The following is a 13,938-nucleotide window of genomic DNA, read 5'->3' as shown; positions in this document are numbered from 1 at the left end:
TGCAGTACGTGGGCCTCTCACTGTTGTGGCCTCTCCCGTTGCGGAGCACAGGCTCCGGACGCACAGCCTCAGCGGCCATGGCTCACGGGCCCAGCCGCTCCACGGCATGTGGGATCCTCCCGGACCAGGGCACGAATCCGTGTCCCCTGCATTGGCAGGCGGACTCTCAACCACTGCGCCACCAGGGAAGCCCCTCCCAATCACTCTTGATTGCAGAAGTGCGCTACTCTGTTTCCCTCTTAGCACTCAACACTCTTGTTTATTTTTTGTTTACATGTTCATTGTCTTTCCCCTCGTTTGCTTGTTCCCTGTGGTGTCCCAACCCCCAGGACAGTGCCAGGCACCTGGGAGGCGGTCAACGATTATTTGCATATTGATTTAACCAGTGCACCATCAGCACCATGATGGTGCCTCGATGATGCTTATAGAGACATGGACGAGGGTGGGAACCAGCAGTGCTGCCAGGTAGTGGAGGGGTCACAGTGGGAAGGTAGCCAACAAGGGGGAGTAGAATCTTCCCTGGCCTTCAAGGGGGAAGAGGGAGGGCATCCAGGTGGAAGGAACGGCATGGTCAAAGGCCTGGAGGCATGAGATAGCATGTCCCATTTGGAGTCCTATGATGTCTCCTCTGGTTTGCAATTTGCCCCCTGTTTTTTGTTTGTTTGGTTGGTTGGTTGGTTGGTGGTACTGGGTCTTAGTTGCGGCACGTGGGCTCCTTAGTTGTGGCATGCGGACTCTTAGTTGCAGCATGCATGTGGGATCTAGTTCCCTGACCAGGGATCGAACCCAGGCCCCCTGCATTGGGAGCACAGAGTCTTAACCATTGCACCACCAGGGAAGTCCCTGTCCCCTAACTGTTTCACTAGCCTCCCACAGAGAGGAGACAAAATATATGTCTGGGAGTTGGGTTTGATACAAGATGCAAAGTACTGAGAGTAAAGAAAGAATGGAGTCTTTTTCATTTGTTTCTTCTCCCCCCACCTAACATGTGTTGAACACCCGCGCAGATGCAGAGGAAAACAGACTGGTTCCAAGCTTTCTGATTGTGAGTCATCCTCAGCCACCTTTCAGAGACATGGGAAGGTGGGAGGAGATGGTGATGTATATTACAGACACTTCTCAACTGTGTTTCAAGGATGGGGGGGCTCCCAGGATGGAGGCAGAGCTAGGATGGACCTGGGCCCCCCACACGGGCCCTCCCCGGCCTTATCTTTCTGGGCTGAGCCAGTGGCCCCTCTGGGCACTGGGCTGTCTGGGGGCCTCATGTCCTTCATTTCTCCTGATCGAATCAGGCCCAGCTGACCCGGGCCCTGTGGCTCTGGGAGTCCAGCTGAGCTCCCAGGAGAAGAGGCCCTTCCCCAAAGCCAGGAGGCTCAGGAGGGCAAATTCAGTTGTTTGCAAGGCGGGAGCCATTAACCTGTCTGTGGACTGCGGTGCTCCCACCCTCTCTCCCCTCTGCCAGATGGGCCTGTCCAGGCTGCCTCTGCCAGATCCCCACCTCCCACCACCCCGAAGGCCCCCCTGCTGCCCCTGGGCCGTGCCCAACCTTTTCTGTCCCTTGGTGCCCCATGGCTCCCATTACCCCTGCCTCTAGGATCAGGTTTTGAGCTAAGAAGAAAAACCAATCCAGGTGGAACTCACCCCCTCCTCGGAGGCAAGCCTATATCCTGGCCCTTCCTGCTCTGCAAGCTTCTAGGTGGAATCTGCCCTTAGAAATCTTAATGGGGAAGAGGCCCTGGAAGCAGGCTGGGGCCATTTGGACAGAGGATTCTGAGATCTCAAATACCTGGACTGTGGTCTAGAGCTGTGTTGTTCGGTACAGTAGCCACTACCCACGTGTGGCTACCGAACCCTTGAAAAGTGCCTATTTCAAAGACTTAGTATGAAAAAGAATGCTTGCTATACTGATTACATGTTGAAATGGTAATATTTTTAACATAGTGCGTTTAATAAAAACATTTAAAAATGAATTTCATCTGTTGCTTTTTACTTTTTTAATGTGGCTGCAAGAAAATTTAAATTACACGTGGCCCACGTTTCTACTGGACAGAACCAGTCTTGAGTGATGGGCACATCTCCCGGATCCCATGGACTCTTGCCTTTTGGGGAGGGGAGCAACAGGAAGAGGGCCGGAACAGGACCCTCCAGAAGGTGCTGCTTCTTGAAGGAAACTAGTCCCGACACCCACTCAAAGGGCTCCCCTAAATTAGCAGCTGGAAGCCCGGTGACTCCCCCACAGAAGGATGCGCCCTGGAGACAGCTCCCCAGGAAGGGCCGTGGCCTAGAGCAGAAAGCAGGGGAAGGGCTTTGCTGTCATGCACTCCTTTTTCCAGCACAGGTTGGGCATCTGGCCAGTACCACGTGGACGCAGCTGCAGGCAGGACAGACCCAGTGGCTGCTCTCATGGGGCAGCGGGCTCACCGTAGCCCCGGGGTGGGGTAGGGGCATGGCAAGGGTGTGCCCAGGAATTTGAGAGCCCCAGGAGACAGCTGAGCAAAGAGAATTCCCTGGAAAGATGGCGTAGCAGATCTCAACCTGCAATACTGTGGACCTGAGAAGGTGAAGAGGAGATGGGGAAAGAGAGAGAAGAAGAAGTAAAGGAAGATGGAAGAAAGGAGCCAGGAGAGAGAGCAGAGAAAGCAAGGTGCCCGCGGAGGGCGTGGGCTCTGGTGCCAAAAACTGATGGGGTTCCACCAGAAGAAGGGTCTGGGCAGTGGGTGAAAGAAGGCCTGGAGTGGGGCCGAGGAAGCCCATTGGATGTTCCCGCCTGGGAACGGGGAGGGCGTGGGGTGGTAGGAGGAGGCCAGGGTAAGGTAATGGGGAGCCATGGGTGGCACCACGTGGGGACAAGCTGGAGCCTGATGGAGCAGGGGGTGCCTTAGTGGGACTGCTGGGCAGGAGGGGCTGGGGCCACCCCAGTCTCACTGTTGTCTCTTTTCCGCTGCCCCTCAGGAGCCCTCAGCAGGGATACCCAGCCCGTTTACCTGGAGGAGGAGGGTGGGCTGGGAGCACCCGGAGTGGGTCTGCCTGCCCCTCAAGGGTTCAGAGGAGTTAGTTCAGCGCAGGGTCGGCCTGCGGTTCTCCTGGTGACGACGCCGGGCCCCTCTCCGCCCAACCCCGGGCCCTGGTGGGCCTTTCTGCCCTCAGCTCCGCCAGCCACTCACGCAGCCCACTCTCCAGAAGGCCTGGCTCCTTTGCCCCAGGATTTTCCGCCCTCACCCGGACTCGGTTTATCAAATGGCCACATGCCACCGTGGAGGGCTGTGGCTTCCGTCTTCCCCCAACCCCAGAGAGGGAAGGAAGACTTGCTCGCTTTCCTGCTTCAAAGCTCAGAGCGCCCTTTCAGGCTCTCCACGAAAGCTCCGGCTTCCTGCTCAGGATCGGGCCGGCTCGTTTACGCAGCCGGGATGAGGAACAAATCAGGAGCACCTCCAGAGCTAACGAATGATCCGAGCCTTTGGCTCAGGTCAGCAGGCCCCCACCAGCGTCCTCGGTCCTCTGTGATGGCTCATTATTCCATTATTCCCAGGAGAGAGATGGAATTTTCCCCAACATCGCCTAATTACATTTAGGCTCTATGTGATACAGTGACATGTGTGCACACGCATACCATTCCCAATAAGACGCAGATGAGAGCATTCCCGCAGAGGGCGCGGACGGGATGTTTTAATCTTGAGGTGCGTGCTGAGAGCCGTTACCTGGGGAGGCTCCGGGATGAGACACCCCTCTCCTGTCGAGAACAAGCCCCACCCTGGGTGACTGAGAGAACAAGCCACAGAGGTGCGGACAGAAGAGACTTCAAAGGGCGGACAGCTGTGGGGAGGGGGATGTGTTTCCTGAAGGCTTGCTGCAGAGGATGGGAGATGGTTCTGACCCCCAGTCTCGGGAACATTGCAACTTCTCAACGCAGGGCTCTCCTGGACCTGTATCCCCCTGCGCCATGTGGGGCATCCCAGCATGCTCCCAGCCTGCATGAATCCCTGGGACAGAGGAGGGCAGGCTGTCTTCTGGGGCCCTGTCTGTGTGGCCCCGAGTCTTGGGGATGACCCAGACCCACCAACAGAGCCAAAGGACACTGAGATGGGTGTGGAAGCTCCTGGAGAACAGAGCAGCCTCCTTCGTGCCCTCCCCTCCCTCCAGCACCTATTCCATCACCCAGGGATGTAAGTTGGACCTGCAGGTCCCTGGCTCACAATCTTAGCTGATCCCAGAACTGCAGCTGCGCCAGCATCATCCCATGCGGCCTTCACAGCTTCGTCTCTCATTCTCCTCAGTGGCCGTTCCAAACCATCCGCTGTCTCCCCAAATCGCTACCCTTGGCCTTTGGGCCTGACCCCCCAGCTTATCAGCATCCTCCCACATCAGGCCTCCTGCCTTCTCGCCTCTCCTCACCCCAAGGTTTCAATTCAAATGCCTACACAGGCAGCCAAACAGGAGACACAAAAGGGTGAGATGAACAGGTAGGATGTACAGGTGGCCACCTGGAAGTCACGCCCATCTGGAGAGGCCCAGGCTCCAGCCACTGCTGCCCTGCGGGAAACGGGGGCCTTTGGGTTACCAGTTCATTCAATTTTCCCAGAGACTGGGAATCAGGATTTTCACATGCAGTTGTTTGACAGCAAATTCAACCAAAACCAAAACACCGTGCGGGCCGGTGCAACCCCACCTGCAGCCTGATTCTGCCCGAGGCTGTGGTTTCTGACAGCTGCCTCCCTGCCTGGGGTGCCCCCTCGCCAGCATCTCCACTTCCCCACCCCCAAGCTCCCACTATCGACTGCTCCCTCTCCGCCTATAGACTCGCTCAAGTCTCTCCCACTGAACAACAAAGCCTGCCAAACCCAAATCGCCTGCAGCGACCGCCTCTCTTCTCCCGTCAGAGGCACGTCAGAGGCAAACCTCTTGAAAACTCTCTCTCCGAGCAGTTGGCCCACTTCCTCTCCCTTCCGGCCCCTGCACCTGGGATTCCACCCGCTTCTCACGCACAAACTCCCTGCTTTTGCCCAAACCCAACCATTTCCGGTCTCTCTCTTCACTCAATTGCCCCTGGGGGCAAAGTTCCCCTTGAAATCTCCTCCCTAGCGCCCCGCAATTTCCTTGACACAGCTCTCTCCGGGGTCTACTGCAACTCAGGTCCACTCTGGACATTCCTTCTCAGCCCCTGTCACGGGCACCTCTTCCTCTTCCCATACTACCCACAGTCCTTGGGGGGCCACCATGACCCATACAAATTCATCCCCCTCTTCGCTCGCTCCTAGCTCCAAAACCGAATCACCAAGAGCTCCATGCACGTGCCCTGGGGTCGTCCAGACTCTTCCAAATCGTCAGCATTCCCTGAACAAACATCGCCCCCTCCAAACCTCCTCCCCTCTCCCTGGGTCACCTTCTCAGTGACCCCCGACTCCTCCATCTGCAAAAAAAACGGACTCTGCCTTTTCCTCTTCCCTTGAGTCCTGTTCACCAAGTCCCGCAGTTTCCACCTTTGAAACTCCCTCCCGAGGGTGCAGCTGCCCGTCGCTGATCTCCTGCCTTCATCCTTTCTCCCCTCTAGCTTCTCCATCTGACTCTATCACTCCAAATGGCTGTGGCCCTTCTCTGTCCAGTGCCCTGGGTCCTAGGCCGACGTTCACTTCCTGTCACCAGCCCAACCCTGTGTGTCTGCCACAGTCTCTCCCATTTCCAGGCCTTGGGTCATGCTGTCCCCTCCACCTGGAATGCCCCTCCTTCCCTCGTCTGCCTGCCAATTCTTACCTGTTCTTCAGACTCGGCACAAGCTAAGTGGGATTCTCCCTGCTTTGGGCTCACCTAGAATGAATGTTCTGTTCATTCCACACGGTTTCACCATCGTCAGTTTGCATGTAGGAATCCGTTGTCACGTGAGAGACTGAAGATACAGATAGGCGATGCCAAACCACAGAGAAAAACAGAACTCTGACTCTCAATCTGCCGTAACCGCCCCAGGAAACCATCCCCTTACCTACAGTAACCAGCCCAAGAAGCCAGCCTGCTAGCGACAAGTCAGACTTGTAGGAAATCAGACCGCATCTCTATCGAATGGTCCAGGAAGCCAAACAGTAACCCCTGTGACAATCAGTCACAAACGGCCAGAACTTGATTAGCGTCCCCGATTCTTGCCCCCACTTACAACTTAGGGCCAAGCAGAGAAAACCAAATATGCTCCCTAACCAATCACAGAGGATGCCCTACTTCTAATTAGCCCGCCCCCAGCTTCCCCATGCCAATCAGGGCACAGATGAAGCCTTCCCTTGTTTCCACTCTAAAACTTTCCCACTCCTTGGCCTGCCTTTGACTCTCTGCCAAAATGTAAGTGATGGAGGAGCAACCTCCGAATAAGCCGCCTTTACATGTCCTCATTCAGCTGGTCCATTTATTTCCACGTGTGTAATAAACTATTCCAGACGTGAGCACTGAAAACAAAACGATCTCTTTCATGACCTCGTGGCTCAGGGAGCTGAATGGGCTCTGTGGGACGGTTCTTCTGTTGTTCTCACTCAGGGTTTCTCGTGTGCTTGCAGACAGATGGCAGAGGGCACTAGGTCATCCGGGCCCAGAACTGAGATTCTGGGACACCTGAGCCCCTCTCTTCCTCTCCATATGGTCTTGGGGCTTCTCCTCTCAATGTGGTCACTGCCTGTGATGTCTCTAGCAGGGAATCCAGACTTCTTACACTGTGGCTCAGATCTCCCAAAACCTTCCTCAGGCTTGGGAAAGTGAGGACGACGGCCTCCTTCAAGAGCTCGGAACGGGAACGGGCACAACCAGTCGGGTGCACACTTCCACTGCATCCGACTGGTTAAATCAAGCTGCCCACCAGCCTGATTCCACGTGGGAAGGGACACTCCTAGGCCATGAGAGCAACAGGCATGGATGCCATCTTAGGAGCCTGGCTTCCACACATCTTCCTTCTCACTGACATTGTTCTTGGTCTCTGGGCCTCGGCATCTAGCAGGGGCTTGACTGAGTCAGGCCTCAGCAAGTCTTTTTTTTTTTTTTTAATTAATTGATTTTATTTTTGGCTGCGTTGAGTCTTCGTTGTTGCACACGGGCTTTCTCTAGTTGCAGAGAGCGGGGGCTCTTTGTTGCGGTGCACAGGCTTCTCATTACGGTGGCTTCTCATTGCGGAGCACTGGCTCTAGGCTCATGGGCTTCAGTAGTTGTGGCGCACGGGCTTAGTTGCTCCCCAGCACGTGGGATCTTCCCAGGCCAGGGCTCGAATCCGTGTCCCCTGCATTGGCAGGCGGATTCTCAACCACTAAGCCACCAGGGAAGCACAGGGCTCAGCAAGTCTCGATGATCAGGTATGAACAGATGGAGGGATAGTGTGCTCAACAGATGAACAGAAAGCCTCCACACCGGCAGCCCTGCGCCCAGGTCCACGCTGCCATGTGTCATTCACATAAACACTGCTCTCGGCTGCTTGACATGCTGCTATTTTTAAACCTCTCAAGCACTGAGTGGTGCTTAACATTTTTTGAATCAGGGTCCCCTTAGGGAATCTCATGAAAGCTGTAGGAGACCCTCTCCCTCGAGAAGTGCGCCTCTGTAAAATCACTCAGAATTCTGCAGCATATTAATGACAGCTGCCCTTTACTGAGATCTTAACTGAGTGCCGGTGACTGTGTGCAGTGCAGTGTGTCCATTATCTGGATTTATTACCCCAAACATACTGCAAGCTGAATACTACCATTTAGCTCCATTTTCTAGATGAGAAAGCCAAGGCTCAAAAGGGTGAAGGAGGAACTAGAAAGTGGCACTGGGATTCAGTGCAGGAAGGTCTGAAGACAAAGCCCAGACCCTCCCAACCACTGCACCATACAGTTTCAGGAGGTTCTGGGATGCTCTGAAGTCTGCCTGTGAATCCCGGGTTAAGAATTCCTTCTCTAAGGGCTCTCAAAGTCCTACTTCCTGATCTAAGTACCCTACCTGGCTTTGAAGACTCTGAATAAGCCAGACCCACCCTATGCTCCCTGCCCTACCCCCCTCCACTCCCGGATTTCTGGCTAATCCCAGGCCAGCTGCCTCAGCCTGGCTACCCTGACTCTGACCTGGCCTCCCCTGAAAGGCCCTCTCCGTGCTCTGTTCTCACCCAAAGGCCAAGGCTCTTTCTCCCCAGAGCTTTCCCTGACAGTCTGCCTTGGACTAGTGCCTGCTTATCCCTCTCCCACTTGGGGCTCTCATCACTTCCTAAGTAAGTGCTAGTTTCCCAACTTAGCTGTGATCCCCTTGAGAGCAGAGACCCATCCTCTGTGTCTTTCTCACCTTCCTAGACAGACACTCGAATAAACACTAACGGTTCACAGATTCCTCCCCAGGCCCATTTCTTCTGCTGTGCTTTTGGGTCCTGGATCCTCAAACCCAAAGACTGAGCCAGACTCTAGAGTGGCCCAGGCCACATAGGGGCTGCCTAGACCCAACGTGTTTCCTTTACGCAGAGAAGCAGCTGCTAAGATACAGTTTTAGAACCCAGTCCAGGGTCCCACCCCCACCTGGCATCTCCAGCAGGAATATCTGGTATCATCTGTTTCTTTCTTTTGCATTCTCAGGGGACACCATGTTGCATGAAATCTGTGGCTGCTTTGTTTCCCGATAACAATAAATAAAGACTACAAAGAATGTGCATGTACTGGTCTGATGGACAGCTTCTACGGGGACAAACAGGACAAAAGAAATAGCAGTTTCTTGAGTTCCATGAGATTCTGCTCTCCTAGTGCCCTCCACACAAACCAGGCCACAGGTCAGCAGGCCCCGGCTTATGGATGGAAAGCTGAGAGCAGGGTGTAAGACTGCCATAGGCCCAAGGACAGAGATGACTGACCAGGCCCCCCCAACACCATTTCTGTCCCTGAGGGCTAAGGTTACTGTCTTCCAGGCCCTGGGTCAAGCACTTTGCACTCACTACAACCACACAAGCAAACTGTTGAATAATAAAATTCATTTTACAGGTGAGGGAAGCAAAGCTCTAAAAGGTAAATGACTTGTCCAGGACCACTGTGTCCATCAGGTGTCATTAGGTTATTCTGAGGACAGTTTAATAAAGGGACAATTGACCAAGGTGTGGACAGGGCCTAGGGAATCCTCAGGGGTGGCAAATAACAGGAAGGAGCCACCAGTGTCACCACCCTTCGGCCTGAAGAGGGGAGGGAGGGGACTGGAAATCAGAACCTAGAACAGAGAAGCTGTATGAAGAGGGCCCCTTGACAAGAGCTGAGACATTCGGTCAGGGATGGAGCCCGCTTGTGGGGGGGGGGGGGTTGTAAATACCCAGCAAGCACTCTCCTCCCTGCCTCTGATCACCTGCCAGTGCCTCCTGTCAGCTGGGCAGGAGGCCACAGTTGTCGACAAATAGGCGGACTCCAGGCATGGGGGTGGGGTGGGGGGAGGGCTATCAGCTTCGCTGGCTGGAAAGCGGCAGAGCTCTCACTTAAACCCAGGCTTGCCTGCCTCCAGAGGCCAAGCATTTAGCCCTTCACCTACCACATTTCCATGGGATGTAGGCCAAAGAGGCCCGGAGGGGTTTGTGCACAAGTCTGGGGTCCCCCACTGCCCTGTGTGTTGGCATTCCTGTCAGCTCCAAGCATTGTGGTCTAACCCTTCATTTGCTCCCCACATGGTTCTGAGCCCAAAATGAATCTTCTAGTTCCTTGAGAAAATATGGTGCGGGAGGTTTGAGGAGTCCCCAGCAGAGGGGAGCTGTGGTTCTACAATTAACCTAAAAGCCTCTTATTAGCATCCTGGCTTAAAAGTCCCCAAACACCCACACAGAAATGGGTCTTCCCCCACATCACCTTTCAGCCTGGGGTAGAGAAAGGGTTTCAGCAAAGATGTGGGCTGCAGCTCTGCAGTCTAGAACAGCAGCAGACAGCACAGCCCCTTTGGGGGATGGGACTAGGCTACACCCCTGTGACAGGAGGCTCAGGGCGAGCTAACACCAAATTGTCTCACCGAACCCTGCTTCATTTGCAGATTTATTAAATCGAGAGCCAATTCTGACACAGTTTCTTTCAAGCCGTTCTACCTTGCAGGCATGCAAAATTTATTTGAGATAAAGAAAACCATTACAGGGCTTCCCTGGTGGCGCAGTGGTTGAGAGTCCGCCTGCTGATGCAGGGGACACGGGTTCGTGCCCCGGTCTGGGAAGATCCTACATGCCGCGGAGCAGCTGGGCCCGTGAGCCATGGCCGCTGAGCCTGCACGTCCGGAGCCTGTGCTCCGCAATGGGAGAGGCCACAACAGTGAGAGGCCCGCATACCGCAAAAAACAACAACAAAAAAGAAAACCATTACAGAGAGAGCACAATCTTCAAAGCCCACCTCTGAGACCAGAAAGAAATAAAAAACAGTAGCCCATACAAATGTGCAATTAAGTTTCCAAATACTTGGGAGCCATGAGAAACACCATCCACATGGAGAGCAGGTCTTTAAGGCAATTTTCTTGAACTCTATTCAGCACTCACTCAGAATGCTTTTTAAAAATAACATGATTTTCTTCTCTCTCCAAAGGCTCCCTTATTCTTTCTCTTCCAGGTAAGAATGAGCCAGCTCTGAAGTGAGAAAAGCAGTCACTCATTTCGATAGAGGATGATGTACTATGTTTCAAGGGACACAGATAAGAAAGCCAAACAAGCATCCCTGCCCATGGAGCAGGAGTCTTACTGAGGTGTGGGGTGGCCCGAAGCCTAGGGGCTGGCCCTGGGGGGTCTTCACCCATCAATAGAAGGCCACGGTTCCAGAGATCAGACCCAGCTCAGAGGAGCTGTTTACCCACAGCCTAGGCTGGGCTCAACAAATGCCAACTTTCCCCAGGTGGGGGTTTGATTCCCTGTGAGAGGGAGAAGGCTCAGTTCTGCTGTAGGGTTTGCTAAGAATTAGATCCCTTTTTCTACATGAAGTTGAGTGAGCTGCAAATAGGTGCAAAATAGAGTCAGTGCTGCACAGGGAGACAGGACCCACATCCCAGTCCTGCCACTCAGCAACAGTGTGACTCTGGGCAGGTGGCTTGGCCTCCCAAGCTTTAGTTCCCTGAGCTATCAAATGAGATACTTCATAGGGCTGTTGGGTGAATGTGTGGTTTAACCATAAGAGCACCTAGCAGGTTATATTTCCTGGGGCCAGGCAAAAACATGCTGCAGCTGGGGCTCAAAGCATTGCCTCAGTCCTGGAAAGGGTCACCACCCAGTTACCAGAGCAGGGAACCAGAGATGTCACCATGCAGAGACAGCACAGGCTATGGTTGAAAGCCCAGCTTTTGGATGAGACTCAGCTTTGAATCTTAGTTCATAATTTAGTGTCTATGTGTCCCTTGGCCAAAGCCCTTAGCTTCTCTGAACCTCAGTTTCCCCATCTGTGAAATGGGGACATTAATAATACCTGATCAAAAGATCTAATCCATGTAAAGTTCTTAGCAAGTGCCTGGCACAGAGTAAGTACTTAATAAGCAGTTGTTTTGTTATCGTTATGGCTTTCCCAGATCAGACTCTATGTGCTAAAATTTAACAACAGTTTGTTTCTTTGTGTTTATTTCTGCAGTTACTTTCTATTTATGGCAAGTGATACTGTCTCCATTTACAGAGGTGTTATCAAGTTTCCTTTTTAAATACATTTATTTAAGCTAAAGTGGGTCAATATACAGAAGAAAAAAGAAATGAAAAAGTGCAGGTGCCTCACAGATGGGTGAGACGCCGGGAAGGTGTCAGGCAGAAACTGAAGTTTGGGAAATACCCAGATAATAACCTGTGTGTAAAGCCAGAAGCAGACCCAAGCCGTGCCCCACACCCACCCCAAGGCCATCCCAAGGTTGTTCAGAAGCCAGCGACCTTGGAGCCTGCTCTTCCCCACCTTCTGGGTCCTCCCTGGATCCGCCATCTTGTCTCAGGCGGAAGTCCCCAGGTGCCCTGAGGACGACTTTCCCAAAATGAGGGCGCTGTGAAGAGCTCCCGAGGCCCCTTGCCTGCCTGCCTGCCTGCCTCCCTGCAGGGCCTGGGCCCCAGGAGTCAACCACGGCGCCGGAATCTTGGGGCCAGTCTGGCGTAAGACCGCCGGGCTGGGGGCTGAGGACTGGGAACGGGGAGGGTGGGTGTGGTCCCTTTGAGAAGGTGAACCGAATGCCATCTTTCTACAACTTCTAAGGAGAGACTTGGAGCAGCCAGGAAAATAAAAACACCATCCTGGCTGTCGCCGCCGAGGTGTTACAACTTAGTCCCAGTTGCCTGGCAACCGCGCAGGTGTGTGATTGGGCGAGTGGCGCTCCCAGGGAGCCAACCAGCGCCCGCCGGGCCGGCCCAGGTGGAAGCCGGTGGGGGAGAGGGCCAGCAGCCGCGTCCGCATCCCGTATCCCGCATCCCGTATCCCGCATCCCGTATCCCGCATCCCGTATCCCGAATCCCGCCTCCGCTCACGCTTGCCGCACCCCTCTGACCCCTCCGAGAGAGAAGAATCGCTCTGGCCTCTAGGGGTCGCGGTTTGGGCGGCTGCCAGATCCTGGTACCCGTGCTCCGGCCTCCACTGCTGTCTCTAGCCCAGGTTGGGTCACTGGCTTCGGAATCAGTAGCCAAGGGCCCTGACCCCCTGCAAGCCGGCCTCGCACCCCACTCCTGCCCACACCCGGCATTTCAGAGAAACCTGAGAATGAGAATGGGTGGGACCTCCCTCTCTGGGATCTCCTTTGGCATGTAAATACACTTTCTTCTGTGCCCACAGAAGGAGCTAAGGGAGTAGAATCCTTCAGAGGAGGGATTTTGTGGACTCCTGCAACAGCTATCTAGGTGGGTTCTGCAGCCGACCTCCCAACACCAACGGCCAGCAGGAATAGTGGCAACAGGGCTGGCTGAAAGCAGGCCTGCATTTGAACTCCAGCCTGTGACTGACTGGCTGTGTAGGCCTGAGCAAGTCATGTAACTTCTCAATTTGCTGATCTGTAAAATGGGGAAAAAACAGGACCCACTTTATAGGGCTGCTGTGAAGATTAAGTAGTACACATAGAACATTTAGCATGGTGCTTGACAAATTCTTCCCTCAATCTCAGAAAAATAAATAGTTCCATTAGGGCCTGGAAGCTGTTACCACCAGGCATAAGTCACAGTTGCTGGGAAACCTCCCACTCAGAGCACATGGCATTCTAATCCTCCCCACCCCCACCCCCACCCCCCCCCGCCGCTTCAGTAACCTGTGCAGGTGGCCTCTAAGAGGTGGATCCCCATGATGGCCGGTGGGCTACGTTGCTCCCCATGTGGTGGCCTCTCCCAGCCAGCACCCCTGCACTTGCTGCCTCCTGGAACCATTTACAACTGCCCTAAAGAAGTGCTGAGTCATGGGATGCTCAACGCTTCCCTGGCGGCACAGTGGTTAAGAATCCGCCGGCCAATGCAGGGGACACGGGTTCGAGCCCCGGTCCGGGAAGATCCCACATGCCGCGGAGCAACTAAGCCCGTGCACCACAACTACTGAGCCTGCGCTCTAGAGCCCACGAGTCACAACGACTGAAGCCTGCATGCTCTAGGGCCCGTGCTCTGCAGCAAGAGAAGCCACTACAATGAGAAGCCCACGCACCGCAACGAAGAGTAGCCCCCACTCGCCACAACCAGATAAAGCCCGCGCACAGCAACAAAGACCAAACGCAGCAAATAAATAAATAAATAAACATCATTCACTTTAAAAAAAAGAAAGAAAGGAATGCTGAGTCAGGAGGCAGGTGGTGGGAGCAATCCGGATTTCTGCCTGCCGCACTCCACCCCATCCTGGCTCTGCCTTTTCACCCTCCCTCTAAGGTAGCATTCTCCATGGGGTCCTCCGCAGCCTGCACTAAGGACTCACCTTCCCAAGGCAGGTGTTGCTCACTTGCAATTCAGCAGGGCTGGGCACTCCCCACCCCCACCAGGAAAGAAAAGGAGGAAGCAGGCCAGCCGACTCCAGCCTTTTGCAGGGT

The sequence above is a fragment of the Hyperoodon ampullatus genome, assembly GCF_949752795.1.
Source record: "Hyperoodon ampullatus genome assembly, chromosome: 19".
Classification (NCBI taxonomy): domain Eukaryota; kingdom Metazoa; phylum Chordata; class Mammalia; order Artiodactyla; family Ziphiidae; genus Hyperoodon; species Hyperoodon ampullatus.
This window is presented reverse-complemented; position numbering follows the sequence as displayed.